Genomic DNA, 16,750 nt, shown 5'->3' with positions numbered 1-16,750 from the left:
CCCTAAAAATGGATCCAAAGGCCTCTCTCACTGGCTCAGGGGTTAAGCATGTATTCCCCCCAAAAAAAAAATTATGCAAACAGCCCTCCCGCCTAACATTAGCATAGGCACAAAGAGTCACAGATGTTACCTTTTGCACATCTAGTACTCTTATTAATTCTGCTTCAATGTTTTCTGGATAGCACACTGTCTCTCCCCTGGAGCTGCCCATTGGCAGTCTTCAGGACAAGAGTTTGCAAGCTCAGCACAAAAAACCAAGTATTTGCAAAGTTTTAGAAAAACAGTGGCCTGGTGTCAGCTAAGGGGACCCCCCACACACACACACCTTTTCAACACTAATGTCACTAATGGTTACATCAGTTAATTTTTCATGAACAGGGGAATGGGAAAAAATAAAATCTTCTGTGTTATGTATTTTAAAGATCCATGGCCTGCCTTTCAATCATACAATCCTCAAGATGGATTACACAATCAAATTTTAAAATTCATCCTGTTAAGGAGTCCTGACCTGTGGCAGAAGCCAGACCGCCCTTGTGCAGGGACTGCAGATATAGGGGCACCTGGCACTTCGCTCCCGGCCTTCGATGGGGTACCATTGGTGTCTGCGCCGGTGGTTAGGAGCCTGGGAGTGCTCCTGGAATCCTTTCAGAGGACGGCAGAAGATAGGAAGACCTGGTGTGAACTGGTCCATGGGGTCGCAAAGAGTTGGACTCGACTGTGCGACTGAACAACAAAAATATTAAAATCAAAAGCCTCTCTTCCCCTGTCGCTCCCACACTAGTCCTTGAATGGAAGGCAGCACGCTTCATCCTTTCCCCACTGTCCCCTAAATATGGATCCAAAGGCCTTGCTCACTGGCTCAGGGGTTAAACATGTTTTTCCCCCCCCAAAAAAAAAAAATTGTGCAAACAGCCCTCCCACCTCAACATTAGCATAGGCACAAAGAGTCACAGATGTTGCCTTTTGCACATCTAGTACTGCCTTGAGCTCTTATTAATTCTGTTTCAATGTTTTCTGGATAGCACATTGTCTCTTCCCTGGAGCTGCCCATTGGCAGTCTTCAGGACAAGAGTTTGCAAGCGCAACACTAAAAACCAAGTATTTGCAAAGTTTTAGAAAAACAGTGGCCTGGTGTCAGCTAAGGGGACCCCCCACACACACACACCTTTTCAACACTAATGTTTACATCAGTTAATTTTTCATGAACAGGGGAATGGGGAAAAATAAAATCTTCTGTGTTATGTATTTTAAAGATCCATGGTCTGCCTTTCAATCATACAATCCTCAAGATGGATTATTACACAATCAAATTTTTAAAATTCATCCTGTCAAGGAGTCCTCCTGACCTGTGGCAGAAGCCAGACTGCCCTTGTGCAGGGACTGCAGCTATAGGGGCACCTGGCACTTAAATGGAGGACTCTTTCTTCTGCCAAGAGCAAGCTTCCTGCGGCTACTCTTTCTCTGGCCACTAGTGTGGGCCAGGCTGGTCTTCCTTAGAAGACAGTGTTGCCCCTGGGAGGAAAGAATCAGGCTCCCGCTGCCCATTTCAGATCACAGGAATGGTAGCACAATCCAATCTTCCTTTTTGTTCCACCACCTTTTTTCCCTTTATGAATCTTTCAAACAACATTTCTACAGTTTGACATTTAACGTTTAGTGTGCTTTAACGGTTCTGTCTGAAATGACAGACGAGAAACCGTTTGTGAACCGTTCCTCTTCCGGATTATATCGTCTGTCTGAAATTCCTCTTTGATGCCCCTGGGAGGAAAGAATCAGGCTCCCACTGCCCATTTCAGATCACAGGAATGGTAGCTCAGTCCAATTTTCCTTTTTGTTCCACCACCTTTTTTTCCTTTATGAACCTTTCAAACAACATTTCTGCAGTTTGACATTTAGCGTTTAGTGTGCTTCGTTCTAGAAGCTATAATGCTCTGAGCCTTCCCAACCCTAACCAAGGGCAGTTTCAGACATGACAAAGATAGGGGTTCTGCATTACAAGCATAAACAAATGGCTACAGAACCCAATCCTGATTATCAGAGAAAAGTAGCCGTGGGTGCTTTTCAATAGTGTGCTGCCAAAAATAAGCACAAGATGTATATTTACTTGCACGCAAGTTAGACTGCACCCTAAGAGAGAAACCAGCCCTTTAAAAAGCACACCACTGAGGTCAGCCCACCTCTGTCTTGCAAGACTTCCTTCCCAGAAATTACTTAATACCCTACTGCTGATGGATTTCAGTCCATCTTCTGCCCTCATCTAATAGAGAAAGCACACTGCTGGCAGTTTTAAAATAGATAAAATAAGCAAGAAGAAATTTAGTCCAACCACAATAAACATGGTATGGAACAATACTTTATCTCGTTATGAGTGAAATTTCTAGAATCTATACACTTTTTCATCAGTTCTTCCTCTTTCCCCTTGAAATAAAGCCACTTGCAGCACATGAACCAAAAAAAATATTATTGACTAGATACAAAGGTAACATTTTAAGAAGTCATCCTGAATTTACATTAATACCTTGAGGACATGAAAAAAGTTACAAATAAGACAAAAGGGGGGTATGGAGAAGTAAAACAATAATTTCATCATTTATATAAACAAACTTAACTCCCCACCATTCTTTCCTTTTCAGCCTCCAAAAGCAACGGGCATCTCATCCGCCACTCCAAATTACTCCCACACTTTAAAGGTTTGCTGATTCTCTTCTATTTATGTTGTTTTAGGTGCTTGTTTCAATTGCCCTGCATGTTCCTGTTTCACGGTGAGGCACAAATGTGGAATGTAGATAAAGAGCAAATTTTTCCAAGTTTGGGAATGTTATTTCACCTCCCCTCCGCTCTCCCTCATTTTACCCAACAAGCTTCCTAGTTGTTTTAAAATAGAAATCATGAAAAATCTGCAATTAAAGTTATTCCATAGCTTGTGGTTCTAGGTTTTGCTGTATACATGGCTACCTATTTTTTTTTTAAAAAGGTTTTCTAAGAAGTTAGGCATGATGTGGCTATTACTGTTCAGAAAGGTAACTGGAAAAGCTAGTTACAAAATGGAAATCAGAATCTTTCCACAGTCAGTGAACTCCTTGAAGTACAGCCAAGGCATATTTTAGTTTGGTATAGTCAAGAATTTCCTTCCCGCAAGTATTCCTGTCTATACAACAGCTGGCACTAATTTAAGAAGATGAGGATTAATTCTGCCTTTAAGCTAACCAACAGGGTGCATGTCTATGCCAAAAATGTGTACCAGACAATCCTTAGAGTCTCAGTAACCCAAAGCTTTCCCCCCTGAAGAGTTATGAAAAAAGCAAACAACCCATGTAAGCACTAAACCAAGTTCTAAGTTGTGAGCAAGGTTTTCACACATTTGAACTACAGACTTAGCATTTTTTGAAGACATTCTAGAGAGAAGACACACTAAAATCTCCAAAGACAGCTATTCTAGAGAGAAGACACACTAAAATCTCCAGAGACAGCTTTAGCTAATGTTAAGGCCCACCTGCAGTTAAGCTTTCCCTAAAGTTTAACCTGCATCAGTTGTCCTGTCATTTAAACAATAACATTAACGGTTTCTAAAGGGTTTTTCATATTGAGCTCATGAAACTGCCTTATCCTGGTGTCAGACCTCTGAGCTTAGCAACAGCTTCTCAAGATCTCAAGCAAAGAAATATCTTTTGCAACTTCAGCTACTGGAGAATCCCTAGTTAGAAATGCTATGGACTGAATCTGGAACCTTCTGAACACAAAACATATGCTTTATTTTTATGTCTTATGGAGTTTTTATTGTAGTGTTTTTTTATTTTGTAATCTTCCATGAGTTTCAGCAAAAAAGATAGGCTCTAAAAATAGGAAAAAGAAATCACTCTACCTCTGAGAAATAGCCCCTTTCAAAACTGTACAAACCAACCCGACCCACTACTTCTAGTTCTATCCCAATATCTGTTCAAGACCGTTGAGTCAAAAGAACAATAAGATAAGTAGTTCTGTCCTCCCAATTAGATATCGTCTGTGTGTCCAGCTTCTCCTGGCATTGGCAGATGAAGCATGACTGGATTTTTTGGAAAGAGAATAAACTTATAAACTTGCATTAAAAAAGAAGTGTCACAAATACGTCTGTCTCCTGATTTATGGGGGGGTCATCAGTGTTTATGACAGTATTGTCTTAGTGATATTAGTAACTGTTACACCAGTCACCATCTCAGATCCTCTTGTATAGCAAGCAACCAATATGCCTTGTACTGAGGAGAGGAGGACTGGCATGGTTAACAGGCCTGGAAGCAGAGGCCCATGGACGGGCATATGGAGATAAGCCACTGTCAGCATACCTACTGTCCAATAAAACTGAATGACAGTGCATGGGGAAGCAGGGACCCCTTCTCCAACAAAGCTACCTGCATGCTATGCAAGGACTCTCCTAGGCTGAGGCCAGTCAGTCAGTCAATTTATTATAGTCATGAACCAGTACATATCAATTTGAAAGACAATATAGAAAAATTCCCGATGGTATCCTAGCTGGTATGAACCAGAAAAGAAAAAAGAAAAAAAACACCTCGTAAACACATAAAAGCTTAAAAGTTTTTTAAAATATAAAGGAAAATAAGTAGAATTACTGTTCAAACCCTTTAAACCATTTAAAAAGCCAGTTTAAAACAAGTTTTGTTAAAAGGTAGAGATATGGTCTATTTACCTCGCTTTTTGTGTTCCTTATATATCCAGGCGCAGAACCTAGCCACCCGTCTTGTTGTATGATGATTCCTATCCAACAACAGGTATACTAATTCCATTTTGTTTGATCTTCCCAGGATCATTTTCAACAGCGGGCCGATTATTTCCTTTCGGCTCACCGTATGGAAAGAGCAATTAAAAATGCCAAGGCCTTCGGTTGCATTTAGCACCAACAATGTCTTAGTACGACTTCAAACTTTTAAAATCTACTCTAGGTGGTATTTAACACTGGACCGTTTATATAAATGCAAATTTAAAGCAACTCCACTTTGTTGGAAGGGCTGCGATTTAAAGGGTGACTTCAAACATTGTTGGTGGTCCTGCAGAAAAGTAAACAAATAAAATTTTGAGTGAAATTTATAAAATTACATCTATTAACCTTAGTCACTCTTTTGAATCACTGATGTTGAATTATTGGCCTAATATTCAATTCAATTTATTACAGGTCTTTATGACCGAAGTCTTGACCAAGAGGATACCAAAGGGGGGTAAAATAGGTACATAAAATAGACATAAATATGTCAAGGTACATAATAACAGTCACATAAAACCCAGGCTGAGCCCAGAGATTAAAAATTACCTAACTACACTTGGGGCGGAGCCAACTAACTAAAATCATCCGAAGATTAAAAATCGGTGTCGAAGTTTTCAGAAGTGCTGGACTTTTCAATGCTTCTTGAGAGCAGCCACCTTAGCCAAGAACCGCGCCACGTTAGCTGTTATCAGTCCATCGGCATTTGAGTCAGATAACAGTACTGAGAGCACCCAAGGTTGCGCGGGAAGATTCATCTTCGTGAGAATAGGAGAGATATAAGTGCCTCTAACTTGAGTCCAGTGGGGACAGCGAAATATCAGGTGATCTAAGGTTTCAATTTCGCCAGAATTGCACAGACAAAGGCGATCTGAGTAAGAAAGGCCTCCAAATCTTCCCAGAGTTACCATTGTTGGAAATACATTTAAGCGGGCCAGCATAAAGGCGCGGCGGTGAGATGGAATTGATAACGTTGAATAAAAGTCAGGAAATCTCTCTGGAGGGGACAACCCCAAAGCCAACGGAGAGCAGGTGCGTCTTGCCCTGGCCACGGTGCTGGCCCAATCCAACTGTTTAAGTTTCTTCAAGGTTTCCTCAAGCTGAGAGGGCATCAGCTCTTCGTTAGGTGAGGACATCGGCACTCCCAATGTCCTGAGTTTACCAGCAAGAAGGGACAACCAAGGGTTGGATGTCGTGTCCTTTAAGATGGAACGAAGAAAGCCGGCCTGGGGGCCTAATATTAACTTGACTAAACAGCAGAGGGAAGTGCTGATATTGATGCTATTTGCTGCCAAGTCTCTTTTAGCCCAAAAAAGGAATACACATAGAGTTCCAGATGTGTCTCAGTGGTATGTAAAAATGTGGGATGTAATAATGGCTGACAAAATTTCTACTCAATTGAAAGTAGCTCAAGGAATGTTAAAAGATAACAACTTTATTGAAAAGAGGTTTACATTTTTTACATATGTTACAACACATAGTCAATTGAACTATTTGTTGCCACAAAATTATGATAAAATAATGATATATTAATTTCTTATTATTGTTGTATATCCAATATAGTAAGATCAAGCCTTGTTGTTTGTTTGACTGTTATATGTTTTTTGATTTGTAATATTGGTATAAGAAAAAATAAAAACATTTAATAAAAAAAAGCCTGAGGCCTTGTTTCCGTAACATGGTTGCATTGGAAAAAATGGGACAGTAGACAGAGGTCCCAAGGGGCAGAGAGAACGAGGCAGAGGGAATTGGGGCCAAAGCTCAGAAAATAATCTGGAGGTGAATAACGTACCTTCTTGGCTATAGCTCATCTTCATGGACATTTTTCTTTTCTAAAAAAACCAGTTCCCTACCACTTTTCTTTTCTGAAGCTCAAGAAACATCAGAACAAAAGAGAAGCCAATGTTGGATCAGGCCAATGGCCCATCCAGTCCAACACTCTGTATCACACAGTGGCCAAAAATACCAGAAAGCATAAATGAGGTCCCTCATACTCACAGCAACCATTGGTTTTGCTCAGTAGTACCAACCTCAACGGGCAGCAAAATTGTATACTATCAGGCAAAGGTGATTTCAAGTCCCTGCTACACAGGAGATTTCTTTTACAAGATATTCTGAGGATCAAACCTGAAGCATACGCATGGCTGATAGGGTTGTTAACCTCCAGGTAGTGGCTAGAGATCTCCCACTATGATATCTGATATCCAGGTGATGGGGATCAGTTCACCAGGAGAAAATGGCCGCTGTGAAAGGTGGACTCTATAGTATTATAGTTCATTGAAGCCCCTCCCCAAACCCAGTCTCCTCAGCCTCCACCCCCAAAATCTCCAGGTATTTCCCAACTCAGAGCTGGCAATCCTAATGGCTGACCACATACTATTTCCCCTCTCCTGCTCTAAAATAATTTTGGCATAAGGTTTCCCCCCTAGATAGTTAACAGAGCATAGAAGGAACAACTCATTTATCGATTACTTTCACTGATAAAATACTTTATGAAAGTAGAGCCCTAGCTAAAAGGAATACTAACTTTCCTCCTATCTTTTCTGCAAGGTTCGGCCATATATTGTTTGCTGGTCAATAAGATACACTAGAGGACTTTTTTTTGGCAAATGCATTTACTTGTAGGTAGATGTGCCAGCTTGCCAGCTGAAGCAGCAAATTAGACATGTAAGTGGCTACATTATTTTGAAGTGTTCCTTACTCCTTCATCATGTTCTTTGCTTGTATGTTGTACATAGGGTTGCCATCCCCCGATTGGGGCAGGGTTTCCCCACTTTCGGGGAGCCCAATCCACTGCCAAGCTGGCTGGCGTGGAAAGCCCTGCCCGCAAGCAGCCCCATCTACGAACCCATGTAAGCACTAAACCAAGTTCTAAGTTGTGAGCAAGGTTTTCACACATTTGAACTACAGACTTAGCATTTTTTGAAGACATTCTAGAGAGAAGACACACTAAAATCTCCAAAGACAGCTACAGATCTTGGAAGCTAAGCAGGGCTGGCTTGGTCAGTATTTGGATGGAAGACCACCAAGGAATACCAGGATCACAAGGCAGTGGTAGGCAATGGCAAACCACTTCTGAATGTCTCTTGCCTTGAAAACCTGACCAGGGGTCTCCATAAGTCAGCTGTGACTTGAGGGCCCCCTGCAAAAAACGTCTAGTAAGCCCTTGCTTTGGAGTAAACAGAAGAGAAAGTATGCTAGTAGTATCCATACTATCAAGCGTCTCTGAAAACGTCTCAGTTCAACCTCTGTCTGATACACAGGACCAGGGTGGATAGATCACTGACCTGACCAAGGACAGTTGTCCTTGGCTTCAAGTTTTGTATAACAAAAAATTCATTTATTTCTGACAATGGTTCGTGCAATATTATCCTGACCACAAAGCATCCAAAAGCTTTCTTCCCATCTTAAAGACAAAGAATGTTTTCGGGTGCCTTATGTAAGTTATTAAAAAGTCACAGATCCTGCATTTAGCACAATTGCACTATTTATATGCAAAGTTCTACAGCAGCTGCTGTCATAGTGTCCTCCAGCAGCCAAGCATGCAGCCACCTGCTCTTGTGGTGAACTCTCACTCTCGCCAGAAGTTAATTGGGTTAGGAAAACAACAAAGTATTAGTACCACCAGCAGGACAAACAAAGCGTTAACCAATAAAACTGCACAAAATTAGTTACTATTTACATACAAAGAAGTTTATAGAAACTATATATGCAGTGTGAAAAACAACTGAAAAGTGCATGGGATGGTAGATACAGTATTTATTAAAATGCAAGACTGATTTCCCCCCCAGGTCTTATATTTGCATACAAGTTACAATTATCTTCAATACGTTTTTGAGTGTATAATATTTTTAATGGGGGTCATCTTAAATTTAGGGTCTTCTCTCTTTTGAGTAAATACGGCATGATGTATGGTAATGAACCCTAATGTTTATCGCCTAGCAACCTGAGAGCTAATGGCTTATCTTCTTAAAATCAGGACAGCCAGGAACATTTGACCATCTGCAAGTCATCTTTTAGCAGGAAACAGCAAAACCAACATTACAAGAAATCCAAGTAATTATTGGTATGCCCCCTCCATCTAGCAAGACAATTCAGTGTTCATCCTAAAGGTTGGGAAGTTTAACTATTGAGACCCTTTAAGGTTGTTTAAAAACACACACACACATCATTCCCCCCCCTTCAAATATTAGTGCACATTTAGCATACTGCCTGGGCACTCTGAGACTGCAACACACACACACACCCCACAAACACGAACAAAGATGCAACAGAGCCATGAAGACACAGGACTATACTGTTCCTTCTTTAAGAACATAAGAGATGCCAATGTTGGATCAGGCCAAAGGCCCATCCAATCCAACACTCTGTATCACACAGTGGCCAGAAATACCAGTGCCATCAGGAGGTCCACCAGTGGGGCCAGGACATTAGAAGCCCTCCCACTGTTGACCCCCCCCCAAGCACCAAGAAGACAGAGCATCATTTGCCCCAGAGTCCCTATCTATACCTTGTGGCTAATAGCCACTGATGGACCTCTGCTCCATATGCTTATCTAATTCCCTTTTGAAGCCGTCCATGCCACCACTTCCTGTGGCAGTGAATTTCAAGTGTTCTTTGATGATGGCACCTCCGGTATTTCCAGCAGCACAGAGACCAGAATTTCCTTTGCAGATGTGCATCAATCCAGTATTTACTTATTGGAAAACTGATGTCCCACCTCTCCAAGTACCTGGTTCAATGAGATTTTGACATGCTTGAGCCAGCAAGATCAAGACACCCAATGACAGAAGGCTGGCATACTAGATTGCGTACCCTCTTTCAGAAAATAACACTCGCCAAGGCCAGTTCCCACAGTACAACTCGATGACAGTAATCTCCCAGTGCATGTACATGTTGAAGGGAATCATGATCAGTTGGGACTTCCATGGAGAATGTACTATATCAAATATTTTGGGAAGTATTAAAAACTGCTTATTTAGCAAGAATGATACAGGTGCGTGCAATGAATGCAACATATGATGAAGCTGTTAGCCAAATTGCCTTATTTTTATTCTGAAGTGGCTGTATGGCAACAAAGCAACCCCAAGATTTATGCCACTCCAAAACAAGGAAGCCAACAAAGTACACGCAAGTTGGTACAAGATGAATTGGGAGATGGGGAAAAGGTAGAAGAGGCTTTCACAGTTGTATGCCCTTTCAGCAGAGACTAAGAGGATCTTCTCTTCTTAGGTTTCATCCCCTAGTGACCAAATCAGCCTTTCCTGTTGTTTTCCACCAGCCTTTCCAGTACTATGTAAGCTCTTTGATTACACCCCAGTTCATTGGGCTTTGCCTGCTCCCAATCCTATCTGACTTCTTAAACTACAGTTTGCCCTCTTCTGTATTCTACTTTTTAAACACATGCTTGGCATCTTTCCTTTCTACATGGCCAGAGCACTGCAACCTGCTCTCAAGTGATCTCAGTCTCTCAACTGCACTTTATATTTATTTATGCTATTTATGGCCCGCTGTCACCATGTAATTTTCAAAGTGGCTTGAGTTTATTTTTTTTAAACAATCCAAGTATTAAAATAGATGAAAGACACCAAAACCAAGCACATGAGCAGGTCTAGCAGTTTTAATGTCTAAAATATGGAAGACAATGAAATCAATGAGAGCAACTTCCTTTAAAGAAAATATTTATTAAAATATTCCACAGATGGTATCGGGCATCTGATAAAATAGCCAAATGCTATAAATCGGTTTCAAGAAATTGTTGGAAAAGTAAAACCAATATAGGAACACTTTTTCACATGTGGTGGAGGTGTGGGAAAATATACAAATTTTGGCAAATGATTAAAAATTAATTTTAGATATAATGAATATTGAGTTAGAACTACTACCAGAAATCTATCTATTGAATATAATTCCGAATGGTATAAAACAAAATGATATAGACCTATTGACTTATATCCTTACTTCAGCCAGAATATTAGTAGCTAAATACTGGAAATTACAGAAATTACCTCTAAGAGAAGAAATTGTTAAAAAATTGTTAAAAGTGGCAGAGATGGATAAACTGAATACAATATTACAGGGAAAGGATGAAAAGATTTATCAAAAAAGATGGTTGAAAGTGTATAAATGGATAGAAGAAAAATGTAAATAACGGACCCGTAAAGCTGGAAAACTATTAGATGTAGAAATTCTATATATTTTATATTGAAAAACAATAAATAATTTTTAAAAAAAGAAATAAATTCAATTTTCTTCAGTGGGGCTTACTCTCAAGAAAGTGCTCTCAAGATTGCAGCTTGCAGGTGGTGAGCCAGCATGGTGTAGTGGTTAGAATGTTGGACTAGGATCTAGGAAATCTAGGCTCAAATCCAAACTCTGCCATGGAAGCTCACTGGGTAACCTGGAGTCAATCACACTCTCAGCCTAACCTACCTCACAAGGTCATTGTCTTGAGGGTGAAATGGAGGAGAATGTTGTAGACCACTTTAGATCCCCATTGGAAAGAAAAGTGGGGTATGAATGAAGCACTTAAAAAAAAAGTACTTTAGAAAGCCCATGTAGACTTCTGTGATGGACTCAACTTTTAAAAGCTTAGAATAGTTCTGTAAACAGATAAAGGACTGTGAAGGATTCATTCTTCGCAGAGCCAGAGAGCCTTGAGTGACTGACTGCTCCAAGAGATCTGATTGGTTAGGATCAGTTGAGCAGAGAAAGACTTCTGAACTGGATGCTGAGGAGGATTTGGTCTGATTTTAGCCCTAGCTGAGAACTGACAGTTTTGGAATTCAGCCGTGACTGAGAGAACACAGACAGGAAAACTGGGAAAAGTCAACAAGGACAAGTGGGTAGTTAGATGGAGACCCCCATTCGGGGAAGGAAAGGGGATAGATCTTCTAGAGAGAGGAGTATTTCCCTACCCAGTCAAAAAGACAGTTAGCTCTGAAGAGTGCAGAGATCCCTGGTTTGGTTAAAAACTGCCTTTAGAGACCTTAAGAGACAGTTAAAAACTCAAGTACTGGTGTTTCAAGAGAAGGGGTTTGGGTACTGAAAAGAGTGTACCAGCCTTCTGGAAGGAGTCAGAGAATACTCAAAGAAAGTGTACTGGAGTGTTTGGGGGAAACACTGGAACAAAAGCCTCTCAACATCAAGATTTAAGTCACTGTGAAAAGCTTAAGAAACTCTCATTGGCCTGAAACATAAGAACTAAAGTCTGTGCATGGACTGGTTTTACCTCAGAAATTTCGGCCCCTGATTTCACCTGACCTTTCCCCTATACGTTAAATAAAATATTTTGTTATTTTTGAATTTCAAAATGCCTCAAGTGCCATTTAAGTTAAGTTAAAGCAGGCTCCTGATCCTTCCCTCAGGTTCCTGGGCTGAGCCAACAGCCAAAATCTCATACTGTGACAGGGTCGGACAGCCGGAGTACTTCAGCAAAGAAGAAAACATTACTAGGGTGGCTCAGTCAGTAAAGGGAAAGAAAAACTGAGGGAAAATCTTGCCTCTGAGGGAGAGAAGTGGACAGTTTCCAGAAATAGTTTAAGACATCTGAATTCTAATTTTTTCAAAGGCAAACTTCTTTATGAGGATGCACTTGGCAATTCCTTTCTACCAAAAAATGCTGGAGGGGGAAACTTAAAACACATATTAAAATAGACATAGTAGTCCCTATAACAACAGTACAGATTGTAAAAGTAAGTCCTGTCTGCCAAAGGCCCATTCCCTGACCCAACCAAGCTCCTCCTCCCTATACCACTGGCTTCTCACCCTTGGTCTATTTTTAAAATCTAACACGAGGAAGCTGCCTCTCAGACCTTTCTCTAGCTTGTTTTTCTTCAGGCCTGAGAATATTCAGGCACATTTCAGGTATGATTTTAAAAAAGGTACAAAGGTATAACAATCCATAAGGGAAAAAAATTGAATTGTTGCATTGGCGCATCATGTAACATAATACATGTGATTAAAAATTTACAAAAGTTACATTCCAAAAAGTAAGACCATTGACTATGGCCACCCACTGGTTATGGGAAACTTCAGGGTTGGGCTCAGCTCTCTCTGGATCTACAATGTGGTTTCTATAAACATTATTTTTAGTTGGTAGGATTTTGAGTCAGAGGTGGGGAAACAGACACAAGCTGGGGACAGCTGATATGGAAAGGCTCATTTCCCACCCAGAAGGGTGTGCATCACTTACTGCCTTTTCATTAGTCTGGAGCACCACTTGATTTTGAATATATCCGATACTTTGAGTGATTACAGAAGGACTGTCTAGCACCAGGTATCTCCAAGACAGACAGCCTTCGGTAATTCTCAGCTTTTTCTTATTAATGGTTTCAGGCAGGGCCAAACAGCATAAAAGGCAGGGCCAAACAGCATAAACAGCTTGTTCAATGGTAGCTCCCTCCCTTTGGAACTGTTCACCCAGGAACTCTCTTCTTTGAACAGCTGTCAACAACTTAAGATGTTTGTCTTTTCAGATAGCTTTACAACTGTTATTTATTTCTGCAGGGCCTGTAAGACAGAGCTCTTCCACCAGGCTTTTGGGTGAGGCAGGGGACATCAAATATAATCTGAGTCCTCGTGTTACCATCCTGTTACCATTTGTTGTCATCGATTATGGTCTTCAGTTTTTGAGGACTCAGAACAACAATCTGCCTTGGTTTAGTCAAGGTTAGGGTATCTACCATCTGGAATCCCTTAGGAGATTTAGCCTTTTCTGCTTAATTGATTAATATCAGGACACTATGGAAATGGTCTGAAGTAGTTTGAACACCATCGTCTCAAGCATTAATTTTTTACAGCTTTAATGCCTGGTTTATATTGTTCTATAATTAATGTTTGTAACCCGCTATGAGTCCATTCGCAGGAAGGTCAGGATAGAAACTGAACCAAATAAATAAATAAATAAATAAATATTTACTCCTATGTTAATATGTTATTTAACATCTGTATGCGCCCCCTTGCCCAGATTGCCCGGAGGTTTGGGCTTGGGTGTCATCAATATGCAGATGACACCCAGCTCTATCTGATGTTGGGCAGCCAGTCGGACTCCAGCCCAGAAGACCTTTACCGGGAATTGCAAGCCGTGGCTGGTTGGCTCAGGTTGAGTCAGCTGAAACTAAACCCGGTGAAGATGGAGGTTGCGTGTTAGGCCACACACCCCTAATGTAGCCAATCCTAATAAGTTTCTGTTGTTGGGTGTGGCCTATTATACTAATGAGTTCCTGCTGGGCGTGGCCAACTTGGGAGCCAGCCGGAACTCCGTTCCTGTGCGTTCCTGCCCAAAAATAGCCCTGCCTCTGTGGAACAAAAAGCTGGACATTCACTGCCTCTGGCCTCAAGGTTTCACAACTAATGGCTAAGATGCTGCCTATTGTTTACCAGGAGGCAGACAGAAGGGCAAAGCACCTAGCCCATCTCCTCTGGTATGAATGGATTATGTTTGTAAGCAACTTCCTGTCTCAAATCCTGTCACACTATGGATTCAATGGTATTTCTCCCTTCTGACCAGGGGTCATTTGGGGGGGGACGCGGGGGGACGCCATCCCCCCGGGTGGGGTGCGGGAGGGCGTGGCCTGGAGCTCCCTGCTGGTGCCCGCTGGAGGTCGCCGCCGGCTGTGGGGAGGACCACTTCCGGTGATGTCAGGAAGTGTGGCATATGCTAATGAGTTATGCTAATGAGTCCCCCTAGCTCTTTTTCTACGAAATGACCCCTGGTTCTGACTGGCTATGGGGGGGAGAGGAACAGCAAACTGTTTAGAATGTTGGAGGCCAGACTCAAGCAATGCAGCAAGTGGATAGGGACAGATTCTGAGTGACACACCAGGGCGCCAACCAATTCCGGAGCGTATGGAATGTTCTAGAGAAGTGCCACCACCATTTGACTTTTAAATATTAGGGAGAGTAGTAATAAGGCCCGTTGCAGAAAGAAATGTAACAAACTCTAGAAAGAGGGCCTGGGAGTGTGCTCTGTCCCGCAGCAGTCGCCTCCCCCCCCCGAGCACCATGGCCAAACCACTGCTGCTGTGGGCAGCCCTCTCCTCCACCTCGGCAGTCCCCCCCCCCGGCAGCTTTTCCATCCTCTTCCCCCCCTGCCCCACTCTGACTCGCAGCCATTGTAAACAGCGCGAGGCAGGCAACGAATCCAGCATATGAGGCGGAACCAGCTTGAGCGGTCGGGGAGGAGAGGTGAATGGCCGGGGCAGCGGTGGTGTGAGGGGGGAACTGGCCGCTGCTCCCTGGGTCCTCGCTCCATGTATGGGACACACAAGGAATGGAGGGGGCCATGGGAGAGGACCCCCCTCCCCGACCCCGAAGCTGCACGTGAGCTGGAGGGAAGGAGGCCCCAGCCATCCCTAGCCCCGTGGAGAGTCAGCTCCAAGCACACTGAGCACAATTAAGAAAAGACAGCAAATGTTCTCAAATACACAGCTTTTTTGTTTATAATTTTTAAAAACTGTTTATCAAATATATTTTTATCTTATCCTTCCTCCAAGGAGCACTGGGCAATGTACCGTACCAGCATGTCATCTTGGCTATAAAATATCCTCACTCAAAACCTACATTATTTAATATGAAGTTAAAAATCAAATTGTTTTTTAAAATAATATATCTTGACGTAGATGGAAGTCCAGCGCATGAATCAATTTTAAATGCCCACTGGTTTGGGTTTTTTTACTTCATGCATACTTGACTTTCTCCCCAGTGATGACCCAAAGTAACTTACAACTTTCTGTGTTTTCACAGCCACTACATTGTGAGCTAAGTTAAGAGTATATGACTGGCCCAGGACTACCCAGCAAGCTGCCAAGGCAGAGTAGAGATTTGAACCTGGGTCTTCCAGCTCCTAGTCCCTGTTAACACTAACCATTACACCTCGCAGACTCACTGTTCATGAAGTTAGATTCTGTAGTAATACTTTCAACTACTTGGGCTGTGTTCAGCAACAAATCCATAAATAAATTAAAATAATCCTTAAGGGCATTCAGAATTGCAGCATTGTGAAATATATCATAACGTTTTATTCTCTCACCCTCCCTTTCCCATTTGGGACCATGGATTCTCTCTCTTGACAGGTGTCATTAACGCAGCACAACTAGAACTACTGTATAATTGTTGATTACTGCTACTGTGAATGGTTGTTGCACTTGCCTTTTATACACATTAGCTCTGCATACAAAGGTCAGAATGCCTCTCTCTTTGGACCTACTGCTTGAACTATTTTCCCCCTCTATACCCACTAAGGTGATAAAGTAGGGCCCAGTCCAAAAGAACTCATATCACAATAAAACGGTTATCATTTACAATACCATAAGACACTGTTATGCTCCATCAACATACTACATATTTCAGAGCTTCTATGCTTAATCATGTTTATGTTGGTCTCCCTATATCCCATGGGATCAGCACAGCTCACAGCATTCTTTCCAGATAAACTTCGCCCTGCAAATGGTCACAATCTAAATAATTAGTTTTATGGATAAGAGTGTGGGAAATATTAGGAGGTGTATTTTACAGTCTGTTTCCTTGAAGACAAGTCCAAGGTGGTAGTCAGACGGCATGATTATAGCACTGTTGACATGCCTCAAATATTACCCAGGTTTATTTATTCCGTAGTGACACGATCAGACACCCAGTGCTCACTCTACGGTCTGCCCTCCAGACACTCATGGGCGTGTGAGGGTTTTAAAAAAACAAATCCTCACTTGCGCATGCTCATAAGTGTTCATTCATTGACTTCCATGTCCACATACCGGTGTGATGGGTGAATGCATTTGTGCGCCTGTGCGCCTATATTACATAAGTGCCTATGTGCATATCACTGCTTGTTTAAAACTGGCACCATAAGTGAACCCCTGGTGAGAGGGTTCACTTCGCTCTGGAGTGATCAGACATCTGGAAATGAGCAGTGATAACAATAGCTTCCACAAAACACAGATTTTCTCCGGTGTCAGGAAAGTCAGCAGTGACAGCGGGGGGGGGGGGGGAGTACTGCAAACG

General features: G+C 42.0%; 1 protein-coding gene across 1 annotated transcript in view; it reads right to left on the bottom strand.

Moving 5' to 3' along the window:
* Positions 1-16,750, bottom strand: part of LOC107114211 (ninein-like protein) — a gene marked incomplete at its 3' end in the record, with an annotated part of 28,544 nt that overhangs the window by 8,263 nt on the left and 3,531 nt on the right. The gene's annotated exons all lie outside the window — the stretch shown is intronic.

This window comes from Gekko japonicus, unplaced genomic scaffold (assembly GCF_001447785.1).
Source record: "Gekko japonicus isolate JY-2015 unplaced genomic scaffold, Gekko_japonicus_V1.1 scaffold3282, whole genome shotgun sequence".
NCBI classification, from domain to species: Eukaryota; Metazoa; Chordata; class Lepidosauria; order Squamata; family Gekkonidae; genus Gekko; species Gekko japonicus.
This window is presented reverse-complemented; position numbering and strand designations above follow the sequence as displayed.